Below are 13,821 nucleotides of genomic sequence, written 5' to 3'. Positions count from 1 at the left end.
AAAAGTATAATTCTTTCAAAAGAAACGTAACGTGTTCTCACCTGTGATGTTTTGTTGCGTTATCTACCAAGAATAAAGTCAGTCTCCACTACCAGCATCATCTTGTTATTCCAGGTATCCCATGGTCCATCTGGTATCCTGCTTGTTATGTCATTGCGCTGTTCTCCGTGTACTGTATATATATCTGAAATATACACAGCCAGATGTCAATACCCATTCAACTGTGACTGCCTCCCATGATGATTGTTAATGGTCACGCTCAGCTGGATGTATTTGACAAGTTATTATCGTCCTATCTCCCCGTGGAATACGCCCAAGGGAGGCAATCAACTTTTTCTCACAATGCAAGGATTATCATCAGTTCATAACAATTTTGTTTCTGAACAGAAGGTTTAATACAATGCCACAATGATGAAGTATCAAACAGGTCTGTCAACAATGAATTTCATGTGCGCAACAATGCAGGTTTGTGATGCTTGACTTCATTGTGTACAAGTTCTAGTGAATACATATCAACACTTTCATCTCCAGTGAATTATGCACACTCACACAAACCTACACATATATACTTTATGTGTTGATTTGTTAATATCATCATAATAATATTGGTTTTTGTGCCAACCACAACAATGTTCAATGATATAAACAACTTTCCTATAACCTATCATTACAATATTGGATTTGGGCCAACCACAACAATGTTGAATGATATAAACAACTTTCCTATAAACTATCATTATAATATTGGATTTGGGCCAACCACAACAATGTTGAATGATATAAACAACTTTCCTATAAACTATCATTACAATATTGGATTTGGGCCAACCACAACAATGTTGAATGATATAAACAACTTTCCTATCAACACTACCATCATAAAATAAGATTAAGTGCCACCCACAACAATGTTAAATACATGTGAACAACTTTCTATTAACATTAACTTCTAAACACAAATGATACAAAAAGGATAATATTGTAAAACAATCTTGAAACAAATGTATTCAAAAATGTTTTGTAAGATGTGCAGCATGTCAAAAGATTTAATACCTATGAAACTATGTATGATCAAATTTGAAATACATTAATACCTATGAAACTATGTATGATCAAATTTGAAATAAATCACTTTGATCCATACATCCTTGTGACCATGTCTCCTGCCTACTCCTGTACAGTTTACCTTCAGAGAACAGCCACCAGGTAATGGATGGTCACAAACACGCAATAGTCCTCATTCCATGAATTATTAATCCCTTGATATGATTACATTCTCATAAATAACACAGCAGTATGGAGGAGGGGGCGGAACACAACAAGAAACCGGTATTAACACAAGCCATTGATCACCTTGTTTGGTCTTCTGACAACGGGACCAGGACAGTGAAACCTTTGTCTCCAGTCTCAATATTTGATGTTTCTCCGATACTTAGCTGTGTTTAGATATTGAACGATACAGAAAAAAGACAAACAAAATGATTTCAGCAAAACAATACATGATTTGAGGTGGGCCTGTGGATGGCTGTGTTGTATGTGATTGGTGTGTCGTGACCTTAAAGAAGGGTCCAGTCAAGGTTAATCCACACAAACCTTGATATATTGTCCCTATCATGGGGGGACAAGTGGCATCCAAAAATATCTTTTTTTAAGATTGTCGAAAAACATTACAACAAGAAGGGATAACACTTCAAAATTATCATCACAAATGGCCATAAGTAGGGGGTATTAATAATGTATGCTACCCAATTCTTTCATATTACGATCGTAATCGGTCATGAAGTTCTTTAAATTCTCTTCAGTATTTATGTGATGCTTACGTTATATGAATTTCAAAAACCTGAAATGATGCTGAGAAATAATTCTAAATAAATTCTGAACTGACATAATGTGAGCTTGACAAAAGTAAGAAATATTCTCCCATCTTCCCACAGAGGGATGAAACACTGAATCAACCATTAATCCTGATACAGAGAAACAGTTCCCTCTTTCGTTCAAATTACTATCCTCACTGCAGCACAAGCCTATGAGGAACAAGACACACGTTTCTCCAAACACCTTACATCCCTGTACATATCTCCAGCAGGCTAATCAGGTATATCTGGGTTTCCTATAGCCTGGCGTACAACAGTCATTATCATACCGCCATGTCAGAAGGAAGAGATCTAATGTTTCACACGATCTTGATAAAATACCATGTATCTTGACAGGGAGGAAAATAAATTCTGAGAGGGAAAATAAATCCCTTATACCCCACCATGAAGAACACAGGCTGCACATTGATTTCTGACCAGGAGACTTAATCCCTTTTACCCTGCTTTAAAGCAAAAACCGCTTTTACCGAGTCAATGAAAATCATGCGATATAGCACAAGTTAACCTAAGCTCTATCAAACAGCTGTTTTCTGTCTATTTTGAATTTGTTTTATTTCTTTCACAATGGCAGATTAAACACGTCAGTAAGATAAATTTGTTGTAGCAGTATCAGTCAGGGCAGGTGGGGTTTTATGCGTTCTACATAAGGTTTAATGCCACTTGGGTTGGTATAAAACCTAACGAGGAACGCATAAAACGACATGTACCCCTTGTGATACTGCTACTACTTATAGAATCACATAAGTCCATTATTTGTGGACTAAATGTCAGTATTGTACATAAAACTTGCAGCCATTCATTGATGATGAGGGGTGGTAGGGTAGCCTTGGTTTTGATTCCGAATAGGTAAGACGTGAAAGGCTTATTTCTGGTATCACCCACTGTGATATTGCTGGAATAAAACCCGGCATAAAACATACTCACTCACTCACTGATGACGAGACACCAACAACACAAACGACAAGATCCGGAAACCCAGTCACACAATCCTGTCAAAACTGTTCCTGTATCCTGACAACTTCCATGAAGTGATGAGAAGGGCCACAGTGACTACTTCCAAACATCAACACAGCCCTACACAAGCACCTGCCTCCAGTGTGCCTCAGCAATCTGAACAGCGTCATGCACAGGACCAATGCCTCAGGCTTCTGCAGGACAACATCGCATAATTTCACCTAATGTCCTCACAAGCAGGTGAATCAACAGCCAGAGGCCACAAACGTGTGATCTATTCTCGTTTATTACTGATAGAACACCTCAATTTACGACTAACATCTTATCAGCACACCTAATGGCAATCTGTGGCCCTCAATACTTAGGGACAGAAACATCTTGATCTGAGCTGGTGCTCTACAGGTGAAGCATCCTGAACGAGGACACAATGTATGTCACGAGGAGATGTGATATATACCTACTGCTGTTATCATGGATTTCACTCCGATTACTCTGAAGCTATGCTGGAAACAGTGTAAACAAAGTGGAATGGTAGAATACCAGGGTGAAGTGGACGGATGGCTATGCATTTTATGGGTGTGACATCATATTGATACTGTATAAAGTTGAAAAATGGCAGGGAGGGTCACATTGCCATCACAGAGTGAACAGAAACTTACTATAGAAGGCTGGAGGCATGGGTGGCCCAGTCATCTAAGACGTCGCGATTTCCCTGTAAAGAGTTGCATCCCAGTTCGCCCCCATTATGTTTCTAGGTTTGTCAAAACATAATTTTTAATAATAAATAAAAGTTTTTTCAATAATCATAAGAAATTAAAATGCAGAATCCAGTCCATTGAACAATATCATAAGCATGTGTTTTTGAATCACTATAAATTAGTGATGATTGTGGGTTCGAATCCCAGTTCGCCCCCATTATGTTTCTAGGTTTGTCAAAACATAATTTTTAATAATAAATAAAAGTTTCTTCAATAATCATAAGAAATTAAAATGCAGAATCCAGTCCATTGAACAATATCATAAGCATGTGTTTTTGAATCACTATAAATTAGTGATGATTGTGGGTTCGAATCCCAGTTCGCCCCCATTATGTTTCTAGGTTTGTCAAAACATAATTTTTAATAATAAATAAAAGTTTCTTCAATAATCATAAGAAATTAAAATGCAGAATCCAGTCCATTGAACAATATCATAAGCATGTGTTTTTGAATCACTATAAATTAGTGATGATATCAGCATGATCAGGGGTTCACAAACTGGTGAGCATATCCTGCCCTTCAGATGGAACCCATCAAAAACACATGCAAAAGCATGTAAATTTTTCACCTGAAAAAACATGGGAACATATGGAACAAGTCAAAATAGGGAACTGCATCGTACATAAATGTTGTCAGATATGTGTCAAATTTGAAAATGTCTTCCACATGTCTACCATAAAACGTTTTGAAGCAGCTACACATTTTATTTTTCAAACAGTGACTGTCGCTGTTTTCAGTTCACATGTACTCACAAACATGGAATACACTGCAATTTGTGTCAGCCATATTAACTATATAGGCATGAGTATGATGTAATGCATGACTACAGAAATAATAGCCTACGCTTCATGTTGCTGCTGCACCCAAGTGTCATGTAGCAGCTCTGTGTCGGATGCGAGACGAGGATGCACAGCAGCTCAGGCATGAAATAACCCCTTTCAGATGGTAATCTCCCTGTTAGACACTATTTACTGTATGCATCAGGGCTTCATTTCCAATTAGTTCAAAATAATGTAAACATATGTTAGAATGGAATGTAAACTGTTTAATTGACACACTGTTGCCATGTTTGTTTGTTTGGTGTTTATGCCGCACTCAGCAATATTACAGCTAAATGATGTTGATCTGTGAATACTCGAGTCTGGACCAGACAATCCAGTGATTGACATCATAAGCACCAATCCATGAAATTGGGATACAATGACATGCATCAATCAAGTCAGCAAGTCTGACCACCCGAGCCCGTTAGTCACCTCTACGTCAAGCATAGTCGCCATTGTTGCCATGTAATTGTTTATATTATATGTTGTTTCACATGCTATATTTAGGAGACAAACATTACATATTTTCAGTTTTTGAGGTTTTATTAAAAAATTAATGCCTGGAAAATGGGAACTGATGGCCATTTCCTACTATTTGGTGGTTTAAATTTATAACCACATATATCCAATATATAGGAAGTATTTCATTAAAAATATGGGACACGTACATAAAGAGGGTTGTTTGTGAAAAAGTTAGTCGAAATAAGAAAGTGAATGTTGACATTTCATGTTGAGAGAGGTGTTTTTTCTTTCAGAATGATCTCCGACATCATCTTGCTGTCAAAGTGAAAATAACTTCACATAATTACTACTTGAGAAAAGTATTTGATAATACCTAAAGTCGTGCCTTCATGTCACCGATCAGTGGCTAGCCCCAGATGTTTGCTACAATGATAGACTTGTAATGATACATTGGATATCAAAAGACACTCTGGTGCAACTCTCATTTACATAACACGTTGTTGAACATGACATTTTACTACAACTAGGACACTCCTTTCAACACCTCTACATTGTAACACTGAGCAGTGCCGAAGACAACATAAAGGAGACATGGTATTAATGGGTGTCGTCGTATCTGGTTGCTTGGAAAAACACATTTTTATTCTCTGTCAGTGATTGTTGTTAGGGTATCATTCTTTATGTTCCTTATCCCCACTGAGGCGCCCCTATCCACATTCCATTAATCTGCACATGCATTCATATCAGAGATCTTCCTGGTTAGGATGAGGTGAGGTGAAATTGGGTTTAACGTGGCACCCAAGATTAATGCACTTATATAGCGACGTGCATGTATGTGTGTGGCTGCCTGTAATAGTCTGGACTGATGCTGATTTATAGTGCTAGCACACTGAGGTAATACCATGCCACAGTTTAAAATGAATACCCCACTCAGACACAGCATACTGACTCCGAGCCGACCAGTCCTTGTTTTCGCCCTTTAATGCCGAGCGCCAGACAGGGTAAGAACAAGTACCATCTTTCAATGTCTTTTGGTATGACACGGCCGGGGATCGAAACCCAATCTTCCGCACTCCGGCAGACGCTCTACCACGAGAAACCCGGAGGCCGTGTATGACCGACTAACAAATACAGATAAACGTTGTTATTTTAGGAAATACGGTTTAGTTATAATACAAGTTATGATGATATATTAACCGTTATCATATAGTAGAGTCAATCCAATAATAATAGTTGTTAAAGCAAATAAACATTAGGGAGGAACCATGCATAATTCTGGAGGGGTGCACGGGGAATTTATGTACAAGATGAAATCTTGTCATTTGACTGTTTGCAGACAATATTCTTTTTCTCTGAAAGATGAACTATTTTTATATATTTTCACAACACATTTTTTCAGTACAATCAGCATACAATTATATCTATTTTGTGAGTGTAAAACTTGAGACAAAATAATTTTCACCAGTATTTTCAGGAACAAAATTTTCTTTAAACATGTTAAACAAGTCCATATATTCTGTATTTACCAGTTTGTCTTCGAACACATCCATCATGCATATTTATTTCTATTAGTTTGGGAATTCCACCTGTGATATATGACACACTGCATATAGGCTTTGAGTCATAAAAGAGTGATTTAAAAGCACTAACAATGTTTAACCAGATAAAAACCTACTAGACCAAGCGGTACTCTGCCGTGGTCAAGGAGTATTGCCTATTGTATCACAGACACAAGTACAGCCGGATCACTAGGTACACTGAACGAGAGACAGCATAAATTGAGGACATTCAACCAGAATCAGGAAATTCTCGATTATTAATTAACGAAAATAGCTGCATGTGTCCTTATACTTATATTCTGGCAAAAAGGAATATTACTTATCATGCTTATAGTAACGACAAAAATTATAAAGTGTGTTTTTCCAGAAATGTCCATTTTGCTTGTGATATGCATCTGCATTGACTTTTGATCACATGGTTCAATCCGAATAAGGGTTGGCAGTCATAATAAATGCAATTGAGAGAGTAATTGCATCCAAACATTAGTACTAATTAAGTAACCTGAGACGGAGTGAGTTTTACGTCGCTTTGAGCAATATCCCAGCAATATCACAGCAGGGGGACACCAGAAACGGGCTTCACACATTGTACCCATGTCAGGAATCGAACCTGGGTCTTTGGAATGACGAGCGAACGCTTTAATCACTAGGCTACCGGACTGCCCCCAACCTGAGATTGAACGTTTGCAAGTCTAGCGAGCTAACAGACCTTCTACATTGTTCCCTTTAGAGCCCGACCAGACATCACACTGTATAGAAATGTGAGGGAGTAAGTCTACGCCCTTGTCTGCTCCACGCCCATGACAATCCCTGCTGTCAGACTGGATGTGAATGTCCGAGACAGTCTTGTGAACAGGTTGTGTGACGTGTGATCACCCATGTGTGACAACATCACACACACTTCAAACTGCCTTTGAAGACCTGTCCAGTGTCCTGGACACAGTGGTCAGACGGGAGCGATCAGAGGCCACTCAGGGAATCTCACCACCCTTGCTTGGTAAATGTTTAAATAACATTGATCAAGTGAGTGTGATTGGATGCTGGCTCTAGCAGTAGTCCAGCAAGATAACAGAAGCTGACGTCAGAACTGGGGTATGTGAGAATCACCCACGAGCTCAAGTAAAACATCTTTCATCACTATAATCCTGGAGAGGGTTTGTATATAAGCAATGACTGTAATGACTTCTTTTTTATTTAAATACATTTTTTTTATCTGCTATAGAGGAAATTTAGGATTTCAGCAACAATTTATCATGCTTTCTTACGGGAGAATGACTCCTCATTATTCGAAACGGATAACGTCATTTTAATCAAACAAACAACTCCAATAATTTACATCCATCATATGGGAAGACACCACATGTGAGAAATAATCAAACAAAAACTGCACATTATATGTATCAATTAAAAATTAAAATTACGTGGCAAATCCTTTCCATAATCAAAAGTAATCTCTGGTACCGGTAAAAGCAGACTCTTGTACAAATTGGACAAAATCACAAGCATGTGTTTATGAATCACTATCAAATACTGATGACGCCAGGTGTTCATGAAAACGTGAACGTATCCTGTCCCACCAGTGGCACCATCACAAACACATGCAAAGGCAAGTCAATTTTCCATCTGAAAAACACACGGGAAAACAGGGATTTGAATCAAACATCATTTTAATCACTGATGTCTCAAATTTGAAAATGTCCCCCACATGTCAATTCAATCAATCATTAAATAAGCTCTAGGAGACACTCAAATGAAGACTACGCCTAGTACCAATCCCTGTGTGTCTGTGAGACTTATGGCTACAGTATATTTTGACACTGCACACATACATGTACCCTGTGCTTCTACCACAACATATCACTCATTCCACCTCCTTCAGAGACAGTAACACTTTTGTCATGTTTGTGAGACAGATTTCTCAACTCAGTGCACGACCTGTCAGGTTTAATTCCGTATCACAGCTGAACAATGTGTCTTCCTGACCTAATAATCCCAATCATGCATACATGGATCACAAATCAATATCATTAAAAGGTAAATCAGTCAATTTCACTTCAGCCTTTCAAAGACTAATAATCATGGTTAGATAGTCCCTTAAACTGAGTCGGATCTCTGAAGATTCTGTTATGGCAGCCAACATGGTGAGTATTGTCCGTCACAATGCAGCCACACAAGGCCATTCTGTGCTAGTTTTCCTAATAACATACTGACCCACTCAATCTAGTCAGATGTTGCAAACAAACCTAAATGACATATATTTGATACTTATTAGTTTCTAACCTGTATACAAAATTGGTTATTATTTTAAATAAAAATTGTAAAAACTAAAATAACACCATATTGGAATGGTTCCTGGTAAAATAATAGCTTTCGATTTTATTTCTTCCAATCATTGCATGGAAATTCTTTTCAGTTACCTTATTTGGTATCTGATTTATAACTGAATCACTTGTCGATCTGCAAGAAAAAAATGCATAGAGCTGAGTGATTTCTGGCTTTGTTTCTGAGACTGCCTAGCATACAGTTGGTTGGTTTGTTGATTAACGCCACACTCCAATATTCCAGCTATATGACGGCAGTCAGTAAATAATCGATTCTGGACCTGACAATCCAGTGATTGATATCATGAGCATCGATCCACGCAATTGGGACCAATGACATGCTTCAACCAAGTCAGCGAGCCTGACCACCTGATCCCGTTAGTCGCCTCTTACGACAAGCATAGCCGCCATTTACGGCAAGCTGAAGACCTATTCTACTCCGGATCTTCACGGATCGCCTAGCATACAGGAAATACAACTGATGTCCAGTGTTTTTTATCGCAAATTTCACATTTTCATTGACCAAGTTTGGTATCTCCTGTTCATTCATCTCAAGTAGTTTCTGTGTGGGCATTATACTTTTAAGAAAGAATTCTCCAAAATACTGCATCTCCTAGAATGGAGTGGGCATTATGGTGGAAACTCACTACAGTCAAGAATATATGCTAAGAGATTGAGAAACAATTATAAAACTGTTATTTTATGAAAGTCATAACCGATCTGATGACTAGTCCATGCCCACTGTGAAACATATTTATTACCTACGAGGGCAAATACATCCGGGTTCATAAAAATCATATGTGCACTTGGGTCATATCATGTCACGAGACAACAGTGTATTGTTTCCATCATCCGGAAGGCATTGTTGATATCATTTGAATCTATTTGTGACGTGAGGTCAGAATTATGTCACACTAGAAACGACATCGTAGCTAAAGATTGTTGACATCATTTGACAAATTGAGGTTCAGCTGCTGTTGCGACTTGCTGTCCTTATAGGTAAACACTAAAATTTGTCTGTGTGTAGACATCTTCAGCTATGAAAAGATCATATTCGTGTTCATGTCATACCATGTTTACAACACTCGTGCCTAAATTTCGGTATTTCCCTCGCTCTGGCTCAGGAAGGCCCGGAATATGGACACTTGTGTCGTAAACATAGTATGAACATCCATATACCATCCTCTATTACTTGTGGATGAACGTAGGTGCAAACATGCTGCAGTGGATGAACGTGGGTGCAAACATGCTGCAGTGGATGAACGTAGGTGCAAACATGCTGCAGTGGATGAACGTAGGTGCAAACATGCTGCAGTGGATGAACGTAGGTGCAAACATGCTGCAGTGGATGAACGTAGGTGCAAACATGCTGCAGTGGATGAACGTAGGCGCAAACATGCTGCAGTGGATGAACGTAGGCGCAAACATGCTGCAGTGGATGAACGTAGGTGCAAACATGCTGCAGTGGATGAACGTAGGTGCAAACATGCTGCAGTGGATGAATGTAGGTGCAAACATGCTACAGTGGATGAACGTAGGTGCAAACATGCTGCAGTGGATGAACGTAGGTGCAAACATGCTGCAGTGGATGAACGTAGGTGCAAACATACTGCAGTGGATGAACATAGGTGCAAACATTATGCAGTGGATGAACGTAGGTGCAAACATGCTGCAGTGGATGAACGTAGGTGCAAACATGCTGCAGCTGAAACAGACATGTCATGTCTTCCCTCATAACTTACCAATTGCAACAAAGAACCACAAATCAAAATCAAAATACATACAAAATCCATTTCTATTATGACCAACCTGTTACCAACCCAATGTACTGTTGTGCAAGTTAAAAATCTATAAGCCATTAAAAAAAATGTGTGCTGTAATTTGGTACTAAAGGCAATCCTCTTTAGGGGATCCTCAATGGCTGTTGGCTCGCCCTATGAAACACAAAGAGAAGACACTTAGTGGGGGAGTTTCTATAACAATAAAAATATTATATGTGAATGCTTACACATAACCTCCACTTTCCCATGATCCTCGGCTCAAGCATAAACAACGACATGACACTCTGTATAGAAATGTATAACAATGGATGAACGTAACGACTGAGGACATAGGAGCAAACAAACAAATATATCGTTGCCTATTTATAATGCTGTAACCAACAACCTGACCACATAAAGGTATCAAACAGTCGACAGAGGTAATCATTTCATGTCACACATTAAATGTTTGTCACCGTCTCAAATTTATTTTTAACCACTTGTTGAATGGAACTTTGAGACGATGAAAATCGAACCTGTGACAATGACAGTTCTCAATCTTGTATGATAGAAATAATCTACATTGAACTTAAGGAGTACACTTCACCATGACAGACTATATATGTGAGTAGTATATTAAAAACTTGCAATACAGTGTATAAAATCACAGTCAAACATTCACTGAGACCAGTTTGTATTGACAGACATTTCATGTCTGCAGTTTGAACAGACACAGTCATGTGGAAAGATGCAGGATAAAAAGAGCCAAAAATAGCACCAGATCCTTAGTCCGCTTTTTGTGAATTATACATATTATCCTTACATGTGCAGCTAAAGATCCAGCAAGGTCAGATTTACTGACATATCAATGAAGAAGCCTTGTGAACATATCTTCCTCACAGGATAGGGCACATGAACCTTGGTCAGATCTCTCAACACAAGATGGGGCCCATGAACCTTGGTCAGATCTCTCAACACAAGATGGGGCCCATGAACCTTGGTCAGATCTCTCAACACAGGATAGAGCCCATGAACCTTGGTCAGATCTCTCAACACAGGATAGAGCCCATGAACCTTGGTCAGATCTCTCAACACAAGATAGGGCACATGAACCTTGGTCAGATCTCTTAACACAAGATAGGGCACATGAACCTTGGTCAGATCTCTCAACACAAGATAGGGCCCATGAACCTTGGTCAGATCTCTCAACACAAGATGGGGCCCATGAACCTTGGTCAGATCTCTCAACACAGGATAGAGCCCATGAACCTTGGTCAGATCTCTCAACACAGGATAGAGCCCATGAACCTTGGTCAGATCTCTCAACACAAGATAGGGCACATGAACCTTGGTCAGATCTCTCAACACAAGATAGGGCACATGAACCTTGGTCAGATCTCTCAACACAAGATAGGGCCCATGAACCTTGGTCAGATCCCTACACACAAGATGGAGCACACGAACCTTGGTCAGAACCCTACACACAAGATGGAGCACACGAACCTTGGTCTGATCCCTACACACAAGATGGAGCACATGAACCTTGGTCAGATCCCTACACACAAGATGGAGCACACGAACCTTGGTCAGATCCCTACACACAAGATGGAGCACACGAACCTTGGTCTGATCCCTACACACAGTTGCAATGCAATGCCTACATGCTATGACCGATTGACTATAGTCATATGAATATATCAGGTGTTCTTTAACTTCTTTTGAGTAATAAACATGTAGTGTAATGTATCACTCTCCACCTAGACTGAAAAACATAAACACTTTGATTTAAAAAAATTATATAAAATTGAGATGAACAATAACAAAACTTTTAGCGACACAAAATGTTCATGTTTTAGCTGCATTTGTTTCTACAGCATGTCTGACCGTGTAATTTACCTGTATTGCCAGTACACCTGGCTCAGGTAAATAACAGGTGAGGAAGTTGACGTATGATGTCTCTCTATGTCTGTTTACCTGCAGGGAGCATAATGCATCACCTGAGTTGTCCCCATCACACACTGGGTTGGGTCTATAGAAGGTTGATTTACCTGGAGAGCGGGAGCTTCTTACAAGTATTTAACATGAGTGTTTATCAGTGCACAAAGGTGCAGGATCAGACAACATGACATCTTGTGGGGGTTACACACACAGAACCTACACCCTTTCAGCTGACTGTGGTACGTGGGAAACGATACAGTCATGATCTTGTACAAATTGTAAACACTAGTCTGAATGTTTCTCACAAAACAGAATGAATGTTTCTCACAGAATAGAATGAATGTTTTTACGAACTTATGTGAATGCTTCTTACCTTGCCTGAATGCTCCCTATAGGTTTTGTTTAAATGTTTCTCTGAATGTTAAATCTTACAAGATTTGTCTGTATGTTTCTTACAATGTACATGCATGCTTCTTACAAGATGTCTGAATGCTTCTTACAAGATTTGTCTGTATGTTTCTTACAATGTTTGCATGCTTCTTACAAGATGTCTGAATGTTTCTTACAAATTGGCTGAATGCTTCTTACAAGATGTCTGAATGTTTCTTACAAATTGGCTGAATGCTTCTTACAAATTGTCTGAATGCTTCTTACAAATTGTCTGAAAGCTTCTTACAAGATGTCTGAATGCTTCTTACAAGATGTCAGAATGTTTCTTACAGGATGTCTGAATGCTTCCTACAAATTGTCTGAATGCTTCTTACAAGATGTCTTAATGCTTCTAACAAGATGACCCCAAGGACAAGATAGTGTTAGTCTGACCTATCCTCCACAGTTTGTTATTGGTCAAACTATCCCCTCAAACACTGACCAATGGATGGAAGACTAATCCCTATTGCTTGACCTTCAGCTTGGTGTTCATCAATCACGGTGCTCTCAAGGAGATATTTTGTCAAACAAACCAGGCTGCTGATGTTATTAACTAGCACTGTCACAAGGCAACTTTACTGTTCATCTTCAAGAGGCAAGGGAGTTAACTGACTTCAAGAATTCAGTTTCCACCCTTGCCCAAAAAGGCTGCAATTATGGAGCTATATTTTGGCTGAACTAACGAGTCTATGCATAGTTCTATCAAAATCGTGTAACGAAATCAACATCCGGTTCGTAAAGCATGTGTATCGTCGACTTGGCGTCAAGAGATATTTTCAAAAACTTTTCATGTTTTAATCAACATGCTTACGTGATTTGACACACTTCACAAGGTAATACCCGTTTTATAACAAAATAAATCTTGATTATCGATCGGATTGCCTTCATTAGGCGATGCCATTTTGTCTGAAACAAATGCAAGTGCTATCATAGGTGGAATCTGAT

At 38.9% G+C, this 13,821-nt stretch overlaps 1 protein-coding gene across 8 annotated transcripts in view; it reads right to left on the bottom strand.

Annotated features, from left to right (window-relative positions):
- The window catches only part of LOC139468327 (unconventional myosin-XV-like), a 159,419-nt gene that overhangs the window by 129,871 nt on the left and 15,727 nt on the right, over nucleotides 1-13,821 (bottom strand). For all 8 annotated transcript variants that reach the window (XM_071250222.1, XM_071250219.1, XM_071250225.1 and 5 more), the window contains exon 2: nucleotides 42-184. The gene's annotated coding sequence lies outside the window, so the exon portion shown is untranslated. The remainder of the gene's footprint in view (nucleotides 1-41; nucleotides 185-13,821) is intronic.

This window comes from Haliotis cracherodii, unplaced genomic scaffold, assembly GCF_022045235.1.
Source record: "Haliotis cracherodii isolate W230 unplaced genomic scaffold, xgHalCrac1.p SCAF_2, whole genome shotgun sequence".
In the NCBI taxonomy this organism is placed as follows: Eukaryota; Metazoa; Mollusca; class Gastropoda; order Lepetellida; family Haliotidae; genus Haliotis; species Haliotis cracherodii.
This window is presented reverse-complemented; position numbering and strand designations above follow the sequence as displayed.